General features: G+C 38.0%; 1 protein-coding gene and 1 long non-coding RNA gene across 5 annotated transcripts in view; one reads left to right on the top strand and one right to left on the bottom strand.

Moving 5' to 3' along the window:
- Nucleotides 1-22,365, bottom strand: part of WWC1 (WW and C2 domain containing 1) — a 146,880-nt gene that overhangs the window by 65,458 nt on the left and 59,057 nt on the right. The gene's annotated exons all lie outside the window — the stretch shown is intronic.
- Nucleotides 3-11,949, top strand: LOC127550174 (uncharacterized). The gene is made up of 3 exons (XR_007950783.1): nucleotides 3-607; nucleotides 7,059-7,111; nucleotides 10,813-11,949. It is a non-coding gene; the product is annotated as an uncharacterized LOC127550174 (long non-coding RNA).

The raw sequence follows: 22,365 nt of genomic DNA, 5'->3' as shown, positions 1-22,365 counted from the left end.
GGGGAGAAGACAGACAGATTCCATCAGCTTATGACCTTCTGGACACAGAGCATTGCAACAGAAGGTGCTCTAGATTGGCACTTAGAACACCTGCATTCCCATCTTGTTCCTTCCCACTTACATAGCACACAGAGTGCTTATGAAATGATTATTGAATGATAAAACAAAGTCCATATGGTAGAAGGCTTTAGAAGATAATTGGAGGCAGTGTAGTATAGTAGAAAGGTCACTACTGTCCGGGAACTTGCCTTTGATGCTTACAATAATCTGGGCTTAGATGGACCACTTCAACTTTTGGGACCTTTCCTCATCTATAAAATAAGGGGTCTGGACTGGATGATTTCTATGATTCTTTTCAGCCCCCCAATACTATTATCCTTATTTTTATTTTATTTATTTATTTATTTTGCCCTATGAGGCTTTTACATTCTTCACTACAGTTATATGTCTTCTACTCAGAAAGGATGCTCAATGATCCGGAGACGCTATGCTCTTCATTCAAAGGACAGAGCTGAGGTTTTGGGAGAAAAAAAGTGCTTGTTCCTTACTACAAACCACAGCAGCAAAATCAACTCTCCCAGGGAAGCAGATTGTGGAAAGAATACAGGTCTGGATCTGAGTTCAAGTGCATATGCTGGGGGAGGGAGGGAGTGCCATTAACTAGCAGTGCAATTTAGGAAAAAATAACTTAATTTCTCATTTGTAAATGAAAAATTGGAACTAGATCATAAGTATATAGCTAGAAGGGATCTCAGAGATCATTTTGTCACGTTACAGATGAGGTAACTGAGACTAAGAAAGGGCAACTTGTCCAAGATCATAAAGACAGTAAGCATTGGAGACAGGATTTGAATTTAGGTCCTCTGCTGTCAGTGCTCTTTCTACTATACCACATTGCCTCATGATAAAAGATCCCTTCTAGATATAAAATTCTATGATTACATCTTCCCAGTTCTTGCTTGTCCTCTGTCCCTCCTAATTCCTATCCTAAAGCTTCCTACCATGTGAACTTCATTATTGAGTTAACAAAAAAATGTAATCACTCTGTGTAGAATATTGTGCTAGGTGTTAGGAAAGTTAAAAAGTTTAGATAAGAGAAGGGAATCAGCATTTATATAGCACCTACAGTGCTCTTCACTGTGCTAAGCACTTTTCATAAATGTCATTTCATTTGATCCTCACATGAATTCCTGCTAAGGTAGGTGCTAATATTATTCCCATTTTACAGTTGAGAAAACTGAGACAAACATAGCTTAAGTGACTTGCCTAGGCACATACAACTAGGAAGTGACTGATTATAGTTATAGTTATAACAGGTTGGTATAGTTATAAGTTATAGTTCTGATCCCTCTTCCTAATCCTCCCTAGGCAATAGTCATCTTTCCCTCTTTAAGTGAACTTTTACTTAATTTCGAATAACATGTTGCATCTCCTGAATAGAATGTAACCCCTTTGAGATTTTCATTTTTGTAGCTCTAGATAGGATTAGTTTAGCCTCTGCCCCCATACAGATTCCAGTCTAATAGGAGAATAAGACACAGACACAGATAACTATAATGCAGAATATTGCATGATTAAGTGAATTGAAAAAGTTAAAAAGTACTTTGTGAGATTCCCTGGGAAAGTCTTCACTGATCAAAAGGAATCAAGAAGTTTTATGAAGAAAGTGGGATTTGAGTTCATTTTAAAGTATGGATGATGATAATGATGATTATCAATTGATATCGCTGTACATATTACTTTATGGTTATAATGTGTTTTGTATAGATTAAATCCATTATTCCTCAAAACTTCCATATTTCTCTTATGGAAACCACTATCTTCCCAGTTCCCCAGGTTTTCAGGTTTGCAAACTAAAGTATTTTCCACACTTCTGTTTTGTCCTGAATACTCAATCCATTGCAAGTTCCATCAATTCTATGTTTACAAAATTTCTCACATCTACCCCCTCCTCTTCCAATTACACAGTCAGCATAGACCCTCATCACCTCTTATCAGACTATTTCAGTTACTTCCCAATGGTTTCCATGAGTCTACCCTCTTACCCATGCTATCAAAACAACCTTCTTGTCAACTCTCCTACTTAAGATTTTCATGGTTTTCTTAAAATGGAAATTTATTTTATATTAAATCTTCTCTTATGGTCTGCTGTACATATGCCAATATTCTTCTTTTTGTATTTAAGTTTATAATGAATAAAAAAATTTACAAAGAAAATTATGATTCTTTAGTGCACATGAATACAAAATATGCAAATTTCTCAGGTTGGTATTTAAAGCCTCTAAGATATCATCTGGTTCCACCCTACCTTTTTTCATATTATTCTCCTTCACATGTTCTAACTTTTTTTCATATTCTTCTCCTTTACATAGCCTAGTTTTTTTCATATTATTCCCCTTCACATGTTCTAGCTTTTAGACAAATGAGTCCCCTTGCTGTTCCACAAAGCTATAGTCTGTCTCCCATCTCTGTACCTGTGTAATAGTCTATGTCCTTGTCCAGAGTACATTCTGTCTTTAACTTCTGTTTTTTTTTTTTTTTTTCTGTTATCAAATTTTATGGAATAAAACATTTTCATAAGATAGCATAATAAAAAAGATAACTTGCACATGAAACTGCAAATATACTATGTATAACTTGCTATTTCAAATATACAACAAAATCATCATGTAACTTTCTTTTTTTTCCTTTCTTCTCCTTCTTCTGTCCTAAATATGGCTATAAATACAATACACACACATACACAATAAATGTACACATATATGTAAAAATATTCTATAAATACTGTAATGTAAAAAAATTCTATAAATACAAATATTCTATTTATCAATTCTCTGCCATTCAGTGCTCTCAGGGTAAACTCAGGTACTGCCTCCTGCAGTAAGCTTTACTGCTTCCCCTACTTATTAGTGAGTTTTCCTTCCTTAAATGATTTATTTACTTTCCATTTACAAACTGCATTTCCCAGTTAAATGTAAATTCTTTGATTGCAGGGATAGTTTTTCATCTTTGGACACTCTAGCATCTAATACCTTCTACAACAAACAGGCAGCTTGGAGGGAATGTTGGGCCTGAAGTCAGGAAGTCGGGAAGATCTTGTTGGATGCTTTCTAGCTGTGGGAACCTGGACAAATCGTGGAACTTTTGTTTGCCTCAGTTTATGCAACTGTATAATGAAGATAATAATAGCACCTACTTCCCAATGTTGTTGTGAGGATCAAATGAGATAATATTTATAAAAGACCTGGCACATAGTAGGTGCTTAATAAATGTTTGTTCCACCCTCCATAGAAGGAGCCCCTCATATGTTGGCTGCACAAAAATGTAATAAATACAGAAGTGGAAAGAAAACATTTAAGTCACAGGGAATAGAATGTGAAAAGGACAGTGCTTGGAGAGAACATGGATGTTGAGGAGACAGAATAGATTAGTGTGTCAGGGAACCATGTGGAGGGGAAATAATATGCAATATGATTGGAAAGTATTATGAAGGGACTTGAATGCCAGACAAAGAAGCTCAACTTTACTCAGGAAGCAATAGGGAGCCATAGTAGAGTTTTAAATAGGGGGAGTGATATGACCAGAAAGATGATTTTACTTTAGATGAGTTTAGTTTAGATATGAATGGTGGATTGGAGAAGGGAGAGAGTAGAACCAGGAAGACATTCTTGGGAGAGATCACTTAGGACCACAGGATTGCAAATTCAGAGCTAGAAGATACTTTAATTCATCTAGGTTAACCCCTTCATTTTCCAGACGAGAAAACAGGAGCCCAGAGAGATTAAATGATTTTCCCAAGACCATACAAGCAGGAAGTAGGAGAGATAGTATTTGAAGTCAGAACCATTGACTCCAAATCCAGCACTCTTTCCACCATCCCACTATAATCAGGCAGACCCATGTGGCTATAAAAGGGGGAAAACAGCATAATCAGTTAAGAGGAATAGGGCTAAACCCGAGATTTCACTAAAGAAAACTCCCACCTGAGGAAACTTCTCCCAAGAGGACCAACACTTAATTAGAAACTTCCATTCTTAGAGATTGCCTTTGGCTTTAAGATGTTACTGACTTGCCCAGGATCACACAGCCAGGATTTATCAGCATTTTGAGGCAAGCCCTTTATTCACTAAACTGTACTGCTCCTCTGAACTGTTAATATGAAATGAAAAAAGGATGTACCAAGATATCAGAGATTGGGGAGAAAAGCCAGGACTACAGAGATAGGACATATTTCAGAAATTCCCTGAGGAAACACTTTGAGTCTCTTAGTGGCTCCCAACACACAACACTTTGTTGTTCTATGGAAGACTGAAGGGGATTTATTACCCTTTTGCAAAGGGATAAACTGAGGCACAAAGAAGGGTAAGAAAGAGGCAAAAATACCTGAAATAAGACTCAGATTTCCTGATTCTTGGTCTCTTTCAAGAGCTTCTCTTTAGACTAGGAGATCTTAACATGGGAACCTGTGAATTTGTTTTTTTGTTGTTTTTTTTTGGCAGGGCGGGGGTGGGGGTGGGGGTGGGGAAGAACCTTTCCTAATAGGATTTCAATTTAATATATTTCCTTTGTAATTTGGTATATTTTGCTTTATGCATTTAAAACATTATTCCATAGGCTTCACCAGGTTTATAAACCCTTTTGGCAGTCTGGTATTACCCCTTTCTAATGAATAATTTTTAAAAAATAATTGAAAGAAATACTAGACTTTAATTAGATATTAATGAAAATCAAGATGTAATTTTTTCCCATCTAACTTCACAGATCTCCTGAAATTTATTCATGGGCCCTTTAAGGATCCATAGACCCCAGGTTAAAACTCACTGCTCCAGACCATCATGGGAAATGATAATAATAACTGACATTTACATAACATGACAATATTCTCAAAGCACTTTACATATATTACTTCTTTGCTCTTCACAACCACTCCATTTGATAAATTCTATAGTTATTATACAGAAATACAGAAGTGGAACCTGAAAAGTAAAGTGACCTTCCCAGGACCATGTGGGTACTTAGTGACTAAGATGGGATTCAAACCCAATTTTTCCTGATATCAGGTCTATCCACTCAGATGGAGTTAAGTTATTAAATACATGGCACATGAGCTAAGTATGACATTTCTGCTCTAGGTTATTTTGTCTCTCGGTGTTTGATATACAGTAGGCATTTAATAAATGCTTAAAAAATTTCCATATATCTTATTTTTAATTTATGGAATAAAAACAAGTATTTTTGTAACAGTATAATAAAATAAGATGATTACACAGAAACTGCAAATTTGTTACGCATGACTTGTTATTCCTTTTAAATATATAATAAAATTATTATGTAAATTTCTTTTTTTTCCTCCTTTTTCTCTCCTCTCCACCCTAGAGACAGCTTCCTAGAATCCATTCAAAACAACATATTTTTTAAAAGGGGGGGATTAAAAAAAATCAAGCTAAAAATCTATTCTGAAAAATAACATCAGCCTATGTATTACATAATGTTGCGAGAACTCAAGGGTTCCCTAAGGAGGGGATCCAAGAATTGGCACATTGCACCTAGTACACGCATTATTAGGAAACCCCCAATATTCAAAACACAACTCATTCCATAATCCCTAACATACTCTTCCAAAGTATTCTCTAAAAAGGAAAAAAAGGAACCCACAATATTTGGACTGATTTAACCCACCACATTATCTGACCACCTTTGTGAAATTAAGTATCACCCTGGAGAAAAGGAAGAAAATGAGAGAGAAAAAGATTGGGAAATCCTTGCAAAGCCGACTGGATCAGTTGTAACCAAGGGACTGTTATGCAGGATGGGCAAGATTCCAGGGTAGCTCCTCCAAGGAGGTTTCAGAGCTGCTCTGATGGCTTGCCTTCCCTGTTCGACCCCCCGCCCTCCAGAAACAAACGGCTACTTTACATCAATTCCTTTCCTTCCCTAGACTTGTCCAAGTGTGACTCTCACTCTCTCTCTCCCACTGCAGGGAGTGAGGAACGGGATTCAGAGCCAAGGCTACAGCTCCACCTTTTTATTCAATGATCCCGTAAAAAGGCATTTAAAGAAAAAACCATACATACCACACTGGGTTACTGTATCTACTGACAATTCATAATGTGGTGTGGGAAAGTATAATGCTTTAGCCATCAGACTGAGACTCTCTTTGCTCTCTCTCTTTTTACCAGCTTTGATTACACTGTGCTCTCAAAAACTGGGACTTTCAGCCTGGCAACTATGAATCTTATTATACACAGTTTGCAACACAAAAAACCAAGATGAGATTGCAATCTCTAATGCCTTGACTGCATTTACATATAATCATGTAAAATCATTTGCTGAGTTCTTACTGGGTATATGGCACTGATGCTCCAAAAATTGAATGTTTTAGAAACAGTCTTCACCTGCAAAAATCATTCATCAATGGATGTCTAAGTCCTAAATCCTACAAATGGATACGGGAAAAAAACAAGCAATAGGAAAATAGGTGGCAAGACAGTCTTGAAGGTGGGGTGGGCATGTGCCCATAAATGAGGGGCTGGGGAAATTCACACTTATCTGCAAGGGGATGAAAGCTTAGTCCCTCAAAATTTATTGGAAAAAGTTTGGTTTATCTGAGGACTTGTTCAACAAATTTTGGAGTTGTAGGCGATGATGAGGAGACCTGTGCTTCCCTCCCTGGTGCCTATGAAAGAGGACAAGATTGTCCCTAAAGTAACATCAATAAAGCAATGTCAAGGGTAAAGGTAAGAACTCTCCAAGGTGACTCTGCCAAGGGTAACCAAAAGAAGAATAATTTAGAATTAAGGGGAGATACATCTAGGAGAAAGGCTAAGCCAGAAAAAAATATGATGGTCTGTTGCTTTGGATATATTTCCTGAAGTCAGAAAATTTACTGTCACTTTCTTTTAAGGAATTTCCCCTTAGTACAGTAATCATATTACTAAGGGCAGTAACTCCAATCCCTTCTAATTCAGTGACTGACAAGGCCCATGACATCTGACCCATGTTTTTACTTTTTTACTACATGTGTAACACTAAGTGTTTTTTTTTTTTTTATCTCACAGAATGAAGGGGAAAAAAGAAAAAGAGTGATAAGTGCCTACCTACTAGGAGCCAAGTATGTTCCAAATATTATTTCATTTAATCTAAATTTACCTGGGAGGAAGATGCTATCATGACCCCTGTTTATCGTTAAGTAAATTGAGGCAAACAGGGAGTAAATGAGCTTCCCAAGGACACACAACTATTAAGTCAGGTCTTCCTTACTCAAGGCTCAAGGCTCTATCGCTTTATTGCGCGCTCGCTCTCTCTCTCTCTCTCTCTCTCTCTCTCTCTCTCTCTCTCTCTCTCTATCTGTCACTTAGCACCAGGGAAGCACCTAGGAACCCAATTTCTCCCAGGAGAAACTTGAATTGTAAAAGTGGTAATCTTTCATCTCTTTTCTTATTTGGAAGACAAAATTTACTTTTATATACATTTGATGTCAGTCATTGACTTAAACATCAAAAAAAATTATCAAGTGCTTAACTATATTTCAGATATTTCTCTAAGCACCAACTATAGAAAGGAGGTAAAAAACCCAGTTCCTCACCTTCAGGGAGTTCATCTTCTAGTGAGGGAAAACAACATAAAAAGATCTGGTCACATATAAAATATTGACAGAGTACATGGAAGGTGACCTTAGAAGTTGTGGGGAAAGAGGGATCAGGAAAGGTTTTCCTTCAGAAAGTGGGACTAAAATTTAGTCTTAAATGAAGACAGGGACTCTTAGGAGAAGAGGTTGGGAGAGAAAAAATTACAGGCAGGGCAGGGGAAAATAGAGGAGACAGACAGACATTGTAAAAGAAAGGAGATGGGATTGTGGTGTGCAAGGAAAAGCAAAGAGGTCAGTGGATTACAGAGTACACAGAAAGGTAACTAGACTGGGTCTGGAGCCAGACTCATTTTCCTGAATTCAAATCTAGCCTCAAACTCTTATTAGCTGTGTAACCCTGGACAAGTCACTCAACTCTGTTTGCTTCACTTTCCTCATCTATAAAATGAGCTGGAGAAGGAAATGGCAAACCACTCCAGTATGTTTGCCAAGAAAACCCCAAATGTGTCATGAAGAGTTGAACATGACTGGAAAAAAAAATTGGAAACAACAAAGTATAAGACAGTGGACTAACCCAATGATTCAGTGTTGTGACTCAGTGGTCAAAAAGATATAATATGATCTTAGGGAGGCATAATATTCTGTATGATAATTCTGTTGTACTGTGGTTAAACCACATCTACAAGAATATGTTACATTCTGGGTGCTATTTTGTTAGAAAAATAATAACAAAGAAAAGGGCATTAAGATGGAAAAAGAACTAGAGACCACGCCATATCTAAAGTGCAGTTGGAAGAAGTGGGAATATTAGTCTGAAGAAGAATGAAGAGGAATACTGTCTTCAAGTATATAAAGAGCTACCACATGGCAATGGGATTAAATTTATCTTGCTTTGCCTCAGAACAGAACTAGAAATAATGGTTAAAAATTGCAAAGAAGCAACATAAATCTGGAAAACTTCTTGAAAAGTAAGGCTGTCTGGGATGAGGAGGATCTAGTCTTAGGATGCAGTATGTGTATGCTACTTCTGGAGAAAGTCGGATGATTACTTGCTTAGAGATGTTGCAGGTTATATTTCAGCTGTAGTTGGAATAGATGGCTTTTATGATTCCTTCTAATTTTGAGATTCTATGACTATTCTTATACCACTTGGGTTTGATTTCATATGTACCGTCCTGTGTTGTGTATAGGGGTGTGTGTGTAAACTTGAACATGATCCCCTAATATAATTTTTAATTTATATCCATCCCTGACATTCTTAAACCATTTAGTCAATTTTGCACGATCAGCTTCTGGTAGTTAGGTATACTCATTCATGCCCTGCAAGTCACATAATAGTGTTGCTAGGAAAGTGCCGGGCTTAACTGGGTGAGAAGGATGATGATAATGATAAGGTGATGGAGAAAAGTATTAGTACTAGCTGTAAACCACCTGGTTAGCTGGTTAGCATTTCCCTTTCTCTCAATCCTTGAAGTGAAACAAATTGGAGCAGGGTATTTGAGACAAGAGCAACAGAAGGAGGTGGTGCTAATCAACAGTGAATCAGGCAAAATGACAGCCAGGAGGATGGACATCCCATGGCCCCAGCACCCATATAAGTTGTACATCAATTAGAACTTGGTAATTTGGGGAGGGGGGTCAAGTTTGTTTGTTTGTTAAATCCGTTGCCATGTGATAGCTCTTTATATACTTGAAGACAATATTCCTCTTCACTCTTCTTCAGATTAATATTCCCACTTCTTCCAACTGCACTTTAGATATGGCGTGGTCTCTAGTTCTTTTTCCATCTTAATGCCCTTTTCTTTGTTATTATTTTTCTAACAAAATAGCACCCAGAACTTAACATATTCTTGTAGATGTGGTTTAACCACAGTACAACAGAATTATCATACAGAATATTTGCTTTGTCACACAGGCAGAGTACCAAATTACTGATCTGGTTTGAGAATAAGATAAAATAAACAATGTATAAAGAAACATATAAATATATCTCATTGCTTCTTTCATAAGACCAATAATGATTTAAGACCCTATAGCCATCTAGATTAAATACAAATACAAGGACACTGGTCTCTTGGCTCTAGTTATTCCCCCCTCCTCAACATGAAGGAAACAAAAAAAGTACCAAGGCATGGAATGCTCTTTCTTCCTCATGGAAAGACACAAAAGAAGATAGAATTATTCTTCAACATAAATCAGATTCTGGGATCTATATAGTGCCAAACTCCTACTGACAGTCACCTGAAAAGTTAAAGTATCTAAAGGAACTATTCTGATAATCCAAAATTCAAGAAAAGATTTTTTTTTTAATAAAAGTCCAAACCCCACCAATTCTGAGAAATTGATTCAAACTTGCTCTTATCCCAGTTAAAAGCATAAACATAATTACATTTATTATCACACTGGAGAAAAGACATCATATTGTAGTGGGAAAAGAATAAGTATTTATCTAATGTCTAATGTTTATTATGTGCCAGGCACTGTGCTAGGTGTTTTAAAAATATTATCTCCTTTGATCCTTGAAACAACCCTTTGAAATGGGTGCTGTGTATTTGATAGTTGAAACAACTAGGACAAAACAGAGTTTAAAGTGACCTGCTCAAAGTCACACAGTTAATCTCTGGGGCTGCATTTGAACTCAGATCTTAGAGAGCATATCTGGGGCTCAACATACTGTGCCATCTAGCTACTTCTGAATAAGATGAAGATTATCAGGAAGACTGGGGTCCAAATTCCTATCTCAGAAATTATTAGCTGCATGACCAGGCAAGTCACTTAACCTTTCAGTATCTATTTCCCCATCTGAAAAATGAGGGGGTTGGACTTCATGGTCTTGAAGGTTTCTTCCAGCTCAGTAAATCTAAGATTCTGGGACTTTCTCCCCCATCATCTGTATGCAATGCAAGAACACATAAATGGGATGAATTGGGGCATTGCTTCTAAGAAGATTGAGGGAGAAGAATGTAGCCTGAGGGTCAGAAATTCCTTTAAAGGGGGCAGCTAGGTGGTGCAGTGGATAGAGCTCCAGCCCTGAAGTCAGGAGGACCCAAGTTCAAATTTGACCTAAGACACTTAACACTTCCTAGCTTGTGACTTAACCCCAATTGCTTCAAGAAAAAAAAAATTCCTTAAATCTCAACTCAGGTGTTACCTTCTGTTACAAATCTTTATTTTATCCTCTTGTTAAAGGTCTCTCCTTCCTCAAATTTTGTGTCCTTCTATAGAATATAAGCACCTTCAAGAAAGGCATGGTTTTTCATTTAGTTCTCCACATTCCCAAGAATCCAGCTTAATAGCAGGCTCTCAGAAATGGTTTGCTGAATGAATGAATGACAGCATTTTTTGGAAGACACTGACAAGAATTATAAAGAAGATACCAAATCTTCATACTAAGAGCCCATGTGTGACATGAATGACGACACAAGGAACTTAAGGCACCCTCTACCACTGAGTTGAAGATAAACCCAGAGGAAGATAAAAAGCTCTTTTATGGGGAAAGATTAAAGGAGTAAATTGTACTGCTTATAAGAAGTCCTGACAATAAGAATCTCAAATGGCACAAATGCCAAGAGGAATATGAATTATTCAGTGTGGCAAACATATTATTAGTAAAACTAGGATGGAAAGCAAAATCTGAAGCTGAACAATGATTTTTAGAAAATACTTCCTGCTAGAGAGAGCAGCTCTCCTCCCCTAAAGACCTGTCTGACCCTCCTACCTCTCCCCCTAGGAAATTCTGAGTGCTTCTGCAGCCTAAGATCTTTCTTCTTGGGCAAAACCCTCCAAGACCTTGTCTGCGTTATCCCTATGGCCAGAGTTCAGTGATTCACCAAAATTCAACATGGGTCTACAGAATTCATGTTCTGATCTGTAGAAAAAAACCCAATCACAAAATGAATTAACCAAATGCCAAAACTATGAGAGGTAAGGGTAGGAGAGAAAGCCAAGCAAAATCCGGTTCTGCCTCTTAATTACAAATCTCATGTTGAATACAAACATTCCTAAATGTTTCATAATGCTCCTAGAAAAACATCCCAGGACAAGTAACCTTGAGGACCTAGAGATCATTGGATGTTGCATATATAGGCCTTTAGAAAGGAGATATACTCCACCCTTGGGGAAGCCTTCAACCCCTCAGATGGGGCAGGCGGTGGGGAGAGAAAGGGGGAGAGATGGAGTTTCTTCTAGGAGCATATACCACCAACCTTTTTATTTTCCAACTCTCCTCTGAGAAGGGTACTCCCAGCTGGATATTGAGAATATTAATGTTGATAATGATACGGTCGGTAGTCAACAATCAAATATTTTAGAGAGGTTCAAGGTTTTATCCACAGTTTAACAATAAAACCCATAGCACCGTTGCAATGTGCATTTCATAGTTTCTTTCAAAGCATTTGGGATTCTTTTTCGGAGCCCTGTAGAACCACTCAATTAGATCTATCATTTCTGGATTCTACTCCTGGTACAGATGGGCTGGCTAAAGACTCAGAAGTACTTATAAACTCCCTTACCAGCAGAACCCCTGTTCCCAAGCCTGATTACCTGCAGGGTCTGGAGAGCTCCCCCATTCACCCAGCTCCCCTCCTCCTCCCAGGCTGTGTGTCACCTCAGCCCAGACCAGCTGGATGCCTCCCTTGTGGGCAGGTGTACAGGGCAAAGCGACACATTCCTGCCAGCCTGTCTCTGCTGTCAGGGAGGGAGGGAGCCCAGGAGGAGTGGAAGGGGACTGGGAGTGGGGTAAAGTCTCATCACCTTCTAACCTGACCCTCTTCTCACATTCTCAGCCCATCCAAGCTTCTGGGTTAATGATGCCTCATAAGCTCAGGCATAAACAAGCAAGTCTTCTCTCGCTGCCCAAGGGCAATTCACATACATATTTCCCATAACTTGGATTTCACAACTCTCCTCAGTTATACTGCTTCACCTGCAGGCTGTTGGAAGCCATAAAACATGGTTACTAAGTAGACGTGGCTCACTTTGAAAATGAAGGTTAGGTGGGCAGGCAAAAAACCCATTCACTCTGCTACTCTCCCTCTTTGCTGTCTATTTTCAAAAGAGCACTGACTTTGGAGTAAGAGGTCCTGGTTTTAAATCTCATTCACTACCCAGTGACTTTGAGCAAGTCAGGTTAAATTCCCTGGAACTCAGTTTCCTTATCTATCAAATGAGGAAGGTTAGATTAGAGGGACTTTGAGATCCCTTCCTTTCAGTCTATGACTCTGGGTTCATCTTCACATCCTAACTTCAGTCAATCAGCCAACAGAATTTAACTGCTACTACATGTCCTAAGCTAAGCTCTTGGGAAGGATATATGATCAAAGGTTGCCTGCCCTCCAGGGGATTACTGTCTAGATGGAAAAATAGGACATAGTTTAATGAAACAGTTAGTGAGCAAGCTTTTCTATTGGCTTTTGTAGTTTATAAGGGGCTTTTTCACTCTTTGAACCAGATTATTCCCATTCCTGAAATTATTTCCAGGGGAAAGATAAAGATATGGAGTTGGAAGGAAAATTCCAAAGCTTCCCAGCTCCCTCTTACCACTCAATTATCTTCCTTCCATTCATTCTACTCATACCCAAGTCCCAGTCCAGGAGATTACTGTCTAGGTGGGGATATAGGACATAGTTAAATGAAACAGTTAGTGAGCAAGCTTTTCTACCAGCTTTGGTAGTTTATGTGAGGTTTTTTCACGTTTGAACTGGATTATTCCCATTCCTGAAATTATTTCCAGGGGAAAGATAAAGAGATGGAGTTGGAAGGAAAATTCCAAAGCTTCCCAGATCCCTCTCACAAATCAATTATCTTCCTTCCTTCATTTTGCTCATACCCAAGTCCCAGCCATGTTACTTTCCCTTCTCTCCTTCCAGATTCCCTAAGACATCATCCATTCTTCAGAATCTCTCTCCGATTTCCTTCCCTAAGTTTGTGAAGGTCACCTATGTCACCCTTTTCACTTTTAAGCCTAAGGATCCTGGACCAGAGATTAGTACAATATTTATTTCAGCTTACTCTGATGTGCCATCTTTGTCTAGAATCCTTACTAAGGATAACCAACTCCAATTGTCTAATGGTAGCATTATCTGAGAAGGAATATAAAGGATTCACCTGACTGACATGCAGGTAGGTCCATGACACAGAAAAGTTAAGAACCCGTATATGAGATTGTCTCTCAGATTCAGTGCTGTGCTAACATTCCCATGATTCTTTCCACTGAGAAAGTATCAAAGCAGGACCATCAGGAGTCTCAGTAGCTCTTCATACTCTTTTTTCTGAAGGCTGTGAGTTAGCATTAATTCCTCATGGTAGTGCTTTCCCTCTGTTAATTATTTCCTATTTATCCTGTGTATAGGATATATAATATATATGTGTATGTTAATAATAGGGATGTGTGAAAGCAAACTCATTCATTTACATCTGTCCTCAGTTCCTGTCATTGTTACAAAGCATTATATTGGGTCCTAGAGAAATTCAAAGACAAAGAGGAAACACAAGTCCCACTCCCTTCGAAGAACTTCTATTTCGTAAAGTAACTTCAGTAAAGACATGTACATGAATAATTATACTTCACAGTGGAATTATGGGAAGGTTTTCATTTCTTCATACAGTCATGAGTTACTGTCTAAGCTTAGTTGGGTAATGTTAGGATCACTACTAGACTTATTGCAATGCTTTGCTCATCACTAGTGACTATGGGCAAGACATTGAATAGAATGGATTGATTGCTAACTCCCAAATGCCAAGGAGGGCAATTACAGTGAGCTTTCATGCATTGAACAGAGAGATTTCTGGGAAAAGGACCATTTTGAAATCAAAACAAAACACTTTGCCAGCTCACAAAATGCTACCTTGCCCATCTCTACTGGACCCAGCTGAGAGCTGCACTACCTATCCCCGGGAGGAAGAGGGAATTAGCTTGGGGAGACAGAGGGGAAACAACTTCCCATTTTCATTCACAGTTTTACTCCTCCACACTCAGTTTCATTGAGCTTCCTGAGGGCAAGGGCTGATCCTTTTTTCTCTTAAGCTCCATACAGCTACCATAGCAGCTTTGCACAAGATAGGTGTCAAATAGTGGTTGAAGGAATTAAAGGAATGAAGAGCAGAGTTTTTATTCTAGACCTGGTGCTAACTAACTAGGTGACTGCAAGTTACATTACCTCCACAATTCTCAATTTGCTCATCTGTAAAATGCAAAGGCTGGAAATAAGAACAATGGGAAGACTTTGCATAAAGGCAAATTTAGACTGATCTAAGGAGAAAGTCCCAAATTAGAGCTGGCTAAAAGAAGCATGGGCTGCCTTGGGAGGTGGTTGGTGGCTTCCCTCTCACAGCAGATCTTTAAGCAGAGACTGTAAAACTCACCTATTGATGTTATAGATGTGATTCTTGATCATTTATGGGTGGGACAAAATGGTCTCTGAGAACTCTTCTAAATTCTGAGATTCTGTGATTCTATGAGTATAAGATCTCTAATCTGCTTTTCAGTTCCAACATTCTCGTATTCTCTGATCTCTAAGGTCACTTCCTACTGTAACATTTCATGATTTCATTTCTGTTAAGCATGAATTGAAAATGATGTATCAAGAGGCACAGAAACAGAAATTAGGCAACTAATTCTCCCTGAAGCCTTGAGATCTTGCCTAGGGAGACAAACCTGTCTGCCACATTACCCTTGTATAATAGCAAGGCAGGTGGTATCAAGTCTAGAACACCAAATCCCTCTTCTCCGGGGAACTCTCTGTGGTTGTGCGGCTGTCCCCCAGATGCCTTTCTCTAACTCTTCTTTCCCAGACATTTCATCTGGCCCTGTTAGTCAGCACCTTGTTGTCTGGATATCTGAAAAGCTACAGTCTTGTAAGCGATCCCAGACTGCATCACAGCTAGTAGGCCTCCCTAAGTACCAAAGCTTGCGAGCTCTGTCTGTCTAATGGTATGTCTGTCTAAAAAGCTCATAATAACCAACAGTGTCAACAAGGAATTCTGCAGTGAGATTTAAAAGGAAAGAGTTTCCATATCTTTAAATAGTGGGCTTCCTTTCATTACTTTTCTTTCTTTCTTTCTTCTTTATATAAAGAAAATGGAATATTATTCCCCTAAGGAAGCACTACCTGACAAGTCAACTTTAAGCATTAAAGTTCTTCAAGCTGAATTAAAGTCAACGGGGAAACAAATAGGCAATTAAAACGACTATTTTGGGAAGCTCAGCATTGAGGCAGTCACAATATGAATTATTCATTCATACTGCTAGGGTTACTTTTGTGTATTTTTTTTCCCTCTGTCAGTCTCTACTCCCTTTCTTTTGTTCATTCAGCCTCGGAAGCTGCAGCATAACTCAGCCTCCAGCTATGCTCATTGGGAAGAAAGCTGCTTCTCTGCCTCCCTCGCTCCTTTTCAGGGAGCCAGGTTGTTTCTCCAGATGGGCACCGTACATAAATAAATTTACACATTTGGCAAGGACTTTTAAGCTTCCATACCAACAAGGAAAAGTTTGAATTTCTAATGGATTCAAAGTCCTTCGTGTGTGTGCATGTGCGTGTGTGAAAATGAATGTATGTGTGCATGCATATGTCCCCGTGTGTGGGAGCTAGACAGGGAGGAGGAGGGAGAAGAATATCCTTTTCTCATACATCACAAGCTTCCCAGCTGCTTTACAGGATGGCTTGCTCAGAGATTAGCCACGTGACTGGCATACTGTGGGAGCTCAGTGGAGCCGAAGGGTTTGGGGATTGCCATCAAACCCATTTATATTCTGGGAAATGGATAAGGAGCAGAAGAAACTGCAGGGGCTGGAGCCTCCAAACTGGACTTTGGTGGTCCTGGTGCCTGGACCATGGTCAGTTTACCCAAGAATTCCTCTTCCTGCTCCCTGATAGGGCTAGGTTTGGGCACCTCCATCACATTACATAACATAACCAGCCATGTGATGTTGGGGTCACTCATAAATTCTCTAGGCGATAGTTTCCTCATCTATAAAGCTGACCTTTAAGTTCTCTTCTACCATAGAAATTCTATGATTTTTAGTAATGACAGATTTTGAGGAGGGAAAAAGTCATCTGTTCTAATCTTTGAAATGGGAAGTACAGTCTACATCTGGGTCTTACTTTCCTCAACTGCAAAAGGAAGAAAAGGGAAAAGAAAAAAGAGGAGATTATATTAGAGATGATCTAAAAGTCCAGAAATAACAATATTCTTTGGCAACTTAGTTCTTGGTCAGAAAGCTAATAGAGAAAATTGAAATTTATACTTAGTGCCTATTAAGGTGGCATCAAAATTATTTTAAAACATTAAAATTAATTTAAAAACATAATATCAAATGAAACAATGATCTGATGAAATAATCTCTTTAGAGGAGTCTGGAAAAGGAATGAATACTATTGGGGAAAGAGAGGTTTTTAGGATAGTGATAAATAATTTTGCCTTTTTTGAAAAAAAAATTTTCAATTAGAAAGCATATTTTCTCTTTCTTTCTCTTCACTTTTATGTGGGAGGGGAAAGGGAAAAAGAAACTTCCAAAACAAATATAAAATTCAAGCCAAACACATTCACATTAGCCATTTTTAGAAATGTGTATGTTGCACTGCATATCTAGCTTATTATTTTTCCCTCAGGAGGTGGACAGCATTTTAAATTACTGGTTCTCTGTAACTATAGAATTCTTAAGTTTTTCAAAATTGTTCATTATTGCAATGTTCTTATCATAATATAACTTGTTCATCTGGTTCTGTTCACTTCACTTTGAATCAGTAAAAAGTGAGGTTTAAAGTGATGCTCATTCTCCTGCTCCTTTATTTTTATAGACTTCTACTTGCATTACCCAATTACGCAAGGTAAGTCTCTCCTCCATTTCAACCTTTTTTTTTCAACTGAAGTATTTTTTCCCTTTTTTTTCCCTTCTTCTAAGATGATCAAAACATAACAAAAATTATTCCCAAGCCTTATATTTTACTGACTCCTTCATAGTAAATGTTTGTGTCATTTACCTTCCCAGGTAATCTTTATAAAATCTTTTCCAATTGCTTACTTATATTTGTCTTTTTATATTTCTCTTTTCTCATGTGATTAATTCTCAAAGTTTCTACTAAGATTTAGACTTTTTAATCAGGAATGATTGAAAATTTTTTATTTCATTAATAACCTATACCCCTCCCTCTAAAGGATTATACTTATTTTTGCTGGGTAAATTATTCTTGGTTGAAATTCTATATCTTTCATATTTTGTATTTCATGCTCTCCAATTCTTTGAGGTAATAGCTGCTAATCTTGTATGATACTATCTGCAGTTGTTTTGCACTTGAACTCTTTTTTTTTTTCTGGTAGTTTGTAGCCTTTTTCTTTTGATTTGGAAACTGTAATTTGATTATGAAGTTATCAAGTCCTTTCATTTTTTGGTTTCTTTCGAGAGGTAATGAACAAATTCTTTTTATTCTCCTTGTTCCATTGTTCTAAGAGAAATGGCCAGTTTTCTTGAAATATGATATCTAGGCTTTTTGTTGTTATTGTTGTTCTGGCTTTTGTGTATCTCACTATTTCTTTACAAACATCTTCCCTCCCTCTACCCCCCAAGGCAATTGGGATTAAATGACTTGCCCAGGGTCACACAGAAAGTGTTAAGAGTCTGAGATCACATTTGAACTCAGGTCCTCCTGACTTCAGGGCTAGTGCTCTATCCACTGTGCCACCTAGCTGCCCCTGTAGCTGTTTCTTAAATTTTCTCCCCTTGATTTGTTTTCCAGGTTTTTTGACATGAAATAATTTATACTTTCTTCTATTTTTTAAAGGACTTTGCTATAATATTTCTTGTTTTGTGGCGTCATTAATTTCTGTTTGGTTCATTACAATTTTCAGGGAGGCTATTATTTGGATAAGGTTTTGTATCTTTTGTAACAAGCTGTTAATTCTCTCTCTGTCTCTCTCCTTTATAGTTCTCATTTCTTCCCTCTATCACCTTCCTTTCATTTGATACCATTTTAAAACTCATTTTTTAAACTCTTGCATCATTTCTTTTAGGAATTGTAATTAATCTTGTGGGAAAGCTGTGTTTTTCTTTGAGGCTTTACTTGTAGATATTTTGGTATTATTCTCTTATTCTCACTTTGTGTCTTTGGCATTCCAGGCCTTATAATACACCTTAGTGGTTGAAGGCTTCATTATTATTTATTTATTCTTCTTCCAATCTGTTCTGGGTAAACTAAAATTTTGGTTTAACTGAGTCTCTTTTGGGTCTGAATGTGTGGTCTTTGTTACTCCAGAAAATACTTTGTGCTGCTTTCTTGGGTGGAAAACTGGGTGCAAACTTTTCTTTGTGAAACCATGTTGGGGGCTCTGGGCACTGCCCATGGAGTTTCTACTCCAAGACTTGAACTGTTGGCCAGGATGTAAGCTGAGTCCAAGATTAGCTTTGGATGGACCCCATGGACCCAGTTTAGCATTTTAGGAGCTGATAGTCCAACCTTCTGATCTATCTGTCTGATCTGGTTTGGATCTAGTGTTGAGTCTGTGCCAGTTTTGGGTATCTCAGTCTTGTAGGTGAGTCTTGAACCCTGGTCCTGTCCTGGCCACTTGCCTATAGGTCTAATTTGTGACCTTTGGGTGGAAAACAACCCATTTTAGTTTCTCACTTTCCCATTCATTACTTTGTCCATTCTTCTTAAATCATTATTAGAGCAGCAGGGAGAACTGGGTTGTACAGCTTCCTCTCACTCTGCCATATTGTTTGGAATCTTGATAGCTTTGCTTTTTGAAACCATCAGGAATTCTCTCAGTATATCCTCCAGAAAGTTGTAGGACAATAGGTAGGAGATGAGAAGGAAGAAAAAAATCTCAAATTAGATGGAATGGATAACAATGTCTATGTTAGTAACACAGGAAGGAAGCCACAGATTATAAGGAGCAAAGATCATAAAACCATCTAGTTCTGCAGAAGGAAGAGACATTGAGAAGTACATAACATTCCGCCAACTGCCTTTGAGGAACACTTTATTATGGATCTAATTGTCTTGGTTTTAAAAATTCAAATAGGAGGACCATCCTCCACCTAACCTCAAAACTCTACTTCTTTTCCACTCAAGATGTTGTTCAGTCATTTCAGGCATGTCCAACTTTCCATGACCCCGAGTAGGGTTTTCTTGGCAAAGACACTGGAAGGGTTTGCCATTTCCTTTTCCAAGACAGCCATCTTTAAATCTAACTTAAGTCCTTGAGATCTTACAGAATATAAATGACGTAATAATAGATATGAAAAGTAATTCATTAGATCATCTGTTTCACCTGAAATCCAAATCTTCCAGAGCAGCAGTAGGAATATTGTCACTTTATTTCCCCTTCTTTATCTACAAAATGAAGTTGTTAGACAAGACAGTCTCAGTTTCCTTTTAGTTCTAGATCTTCATTTATATAACCCAGTAAAAGGATGTTTAGTTGGACTATGAATGCTTATATATAGGTCTCACTCCTGGGGAATCATGGAGCAGAGAGAGAATCCGTGAGATAACCCAGTATGCACATACATGCCTCAGCTGTTTGGGAGTAGACGAAAGAGTGTATTCTCTCCCTCAATTAATGCACCCTTCCTTTGCCCCTGAGGGAAGGGGCATGACTGGCCCCAAAGATGCTGCTTCAGAATTCATGTGGGAGGCACTGGGAGATTTTAAAATTATTCCTTGACATTTTCCCACAGGCGCCTGGGCACAAAGAACATTTTAAAAATAATAATAACAAACCACCATCAATCACTCCAAATTGTAACCAAGGACAGCGTGTTTCACTCAGGAATGCGGGTAGATGATAACCAGGGGGCGGGGTAGAATATTTTGTATGTCAAATAGAAAGTTGATACATATCAGCCTTCTCTCCCAACTCTTGGGCTACAAAATATGTCCACTAATGGCTTTACTGAGGAAATGGAGGGAATTGAGGAGATGAGGAAAACAAGTGGTTAGTTGTAGCAACTGAGTGAATCACATTAGCTCCATCTTATGATTCAATTCTAGAGCTCGTTCATTTCCCCTTCTATTTAATTATGGATCTAGTCCAATTTCTGTCTTGTTATTCAATTGTGAGAATTGGGAGAAAACCTTATTGTATTGTTTGAACCTAACCCTGCATGGCTAGGAAGCTGGACTACCTCTGCCTACTACTTAGAAACCCTTAATTAAGTACCTAGGTAAGTAACGCTGACCAGAAACTGTCAGATTCAAAAATTGATGCAAGGAGAGTTTTCTCACAATTGTATATCTCAAGCAACTCATATATCTTCCTTGAAAACTGACCCCATAATGATTAATCAGTTATTATTTCCACATTTCTTTAATTCTTTACAGACACTTGAAGGAGATGCTTCTTTTTCTGAAATTAGGAAATTGTACCTGCTTACTCTCCCCTTCTCAACTTGGAAAATCCCTAACTTTTCTTCCAATTAGAAACCAGATCACCTAGTATTATATTATTTCCTCTTAATTAATTGGTTCTATTTGATTAATTGCTAATGTATAATGTATAAAAGTCCATCTCCCCTGTCTTCAGGCCTAAGATGAGGAGAGCTGGTCATGGGCAATTGGTATACATTTGATTAATAATCAATATGCTCAGAAGATTGAATCTTTGTTTTCTCAGTGGTTTCATCTTTTATTCACCTGATTATCTTATTCTTTTCCCTCTAAGTATCCCTCTAGTTCTCTCTCTAGCACCCTTCCTCATCTCCATCACTTTGTTTTAGAAATACAATGACAAACCCTTTATTAATTTGTTTGCTATCTGCCAAGAACTGTGTTAAACACTAGCGACACAAATAGAAAATCAAGACATTTCTAGATCTCAAGGAGATTACATTCAAATCAGAAGAAAAATCACAGAGGAGAGTTCAGCTGCAAGGTAGATGAAATGGATCATAAAATCCTAAAGATTCACCAGTTGGACAAGTGACAAGACTCAATCTAGAGGATGTAAAGTCCTGTTGTTTAGGTTTCAGTGCTGTCAGAGAGGCTGGAAAAGGAGCAGAAGAGTCTAGCTCTAGGCAATGTGCAAATTAGAGGCTTCAGATACAATTACAATTCATATCCCTCCACTAGATTTTTCAGAGGTGCTCCTGCTGTGCCCTCAAACTCTCAGATCTTGCTCTCTGATTCTGCCACCATGCCGCACTGGGTTTCCCATCATCATTATTCCTATACTTATCTAGAAACTGATGTTAAGAAAACTACAGCAACAAATAATTCATATACATACACAGAGTAAAATAAATGTAGATATGCATATATTTATACATATACATATAAACACATACATATGAAGTGGGGATATGTATATGTGTGTGAGGGTGTATGTATACATACTCAGGGGCTAAATCCATGTGATAGATTTACCAGTCCTTTATTTCTCTCCTAACTTCCAAGGGAATTATACAATAGAAGAGATTTTACAGATCATCTAGTCTCACCTACTTTCTACATTTTACAAAGAAAGAAATAAGCTCAGAGCATCAAAGTAATTTTTCAAAGTTTGCACAGCTCAGATGTAGTGAACTTATATCTAGGACTTGACCCTTCTCCAGTACTCTTCCTACTATGCCATGGAACTTTCTCATTTTCATTTCCTTATTCATTAACACTTTCAACAAATTAGGGCACAAAAGCAAAGGAGAAGGTGGCAGGACTATTTAGTACATTTTCTTCTTTCTGGACAATTTTGGACAAATGTGTAGCAGTGAAGTTATCAAGCAAAGGGAACTTTGTAGATACTGATAGCTTTCCTTTATCTCTGTAGCATCCTTTGCTCCCACT

This window comes from Antechinus flavipes, chromosome 2, assembly GCF_016432865.1.
Source record: "Antechinus flavipes isolate AdamAnt ecotype Samford, QLD, Australia chromosome 2, AdamAnt_v2, whole genome shotgun sequence".
In the NCBI taxonomy this organism is placed as follows: domain Eukaryota; kingdom Metazoa; phylum Chordata; class Mammalia; order Dasyuromorphia; family Dasyuridae; genus Antechinus; species Antechinus flavipes.
This window is presented reverse-complemented; position numbering and strand designations above follow the sequence as displayed.